This window comes from Solanum tuberosum, unplaced genomic scaffold (genome assembly GCF_000226075.1).
Source record: "Solanum tuberosum cultivar DM 1-3 516 R44 unplaced genomic scaffold, SolTub_3.0 scf00488, whole genome shotgun sequence".
Classification (NCBI taxonomy): domain Eukaryota; kingdom Viridiplantae; phylum Streptophyta; class Magnoliopsida; order Solanales; family Solanaceae; genus Solanum; species Solanum tuberosum.
The window spans coordinates 375,438-376,778 of record NW_006239411.1 but is presented as its reverse complement, the minus strand read 5'-3'; positions in this window follow the sequence as shown (position 1 = coordinate 376,778).

The window sequence follows — 1,341 nt, the reverse complement described above, 5'->3', positions numbered from 1 at the left end:
GAGGCAGAAACTTTTGTCATAATTGATGATGTTAGACTTTTGTAATTTTAAAATCAGATGCACATCTGAATAAAATATGGTCTTGATGTTTTGGGGATGCCATTAATGTAGCTGATTGTTAAGTGGATAAATTTCATGTAATGAGGAATTCTGAGAAATCATTTTCTTTTGTAATCAAGATTTTAACCTGATAATGTTGGTAGCATATATTTGTACTACACGTTATTGTGCTCTTATTAGCAAATTTCCTCCGGAATGTTATCTGTATAATCACTTGTGTAGTATTTATCAAAAAGAGACCGTCCTATTGCATGGTTGCAGTGATTCTTTAGGATTGCCGTTTTCCTTACTTTTTTAACAGGCTATGAGAGACAATTTCTTTTCAGCTTCTTCTTAGATATGCAAATGGCGTAATTTCTCCGGTTTATTGATTGTTTTGGCATAGAAGGATGATGAGATTGTTAGTATACAGATGTTGCTAGCTTTTACTGAGCAGTCAAAAGGACAGAAGTCTCCGCAAAATGTAACCGATCAACAGATTCTTCAAAGGTGGGACACCATTCCTGTCTTTGTGGTTGATCTGAATCATACTACATCCGGTAGAAAATGATTAAAACAGATTCCTTTTATGTTATTGTTATTGTTCTCTTGCAATTGAACAAAAAGTTAGATCTTCTCTCATCTCTAAATCTAAAAGTTAAAGTAGATGTTCCATTAAAAGAATATTCCTTTATAACACGCATCGAAAGATCAACAACAAGTGGTAAGGTAATGAATACACTGAGGCTGCATGCAAGTCCCTCTTCACATTAGATCAACTGCCAAATTATAAAAATGTAACCTCACAAGGTACTATAAAGAGATAACAGGGAGGTGTATAATATCTTTTATGAGAAAAAGAAGCTTATAAGAGCATTAGTATACAAGCTTTATTGGTTTTTTTTCAACGAAAAGAAAACAGAGAGCAAAAGAGGGGATTTTTAATTATCCAAAAAAGGGAATGATGGGACCAAAGTCGGCAATAGCAGTTTTGAGTCTCACTATTAAATGCACTTTACTGAACAACAAAACAATGCAACCATATAAAACTCTTCATTAATATATTACCCGTGTCAACACCGCTTATTTTTTAAAAATCATATAACTAATTTGATTTACATTCCAAAATTCATAGGTGTCACATAATTTAGACATTAATTCTTCATTACTCAATATATGTAATTATATCAATGACATATAAATTGAAATAAAAAATTTACATATTATATTTGAAAATCACGTAATAGTACTATAAGGTATAATAGTTAACAACTTAACATATTTTAAAATTTTAGTTGACTC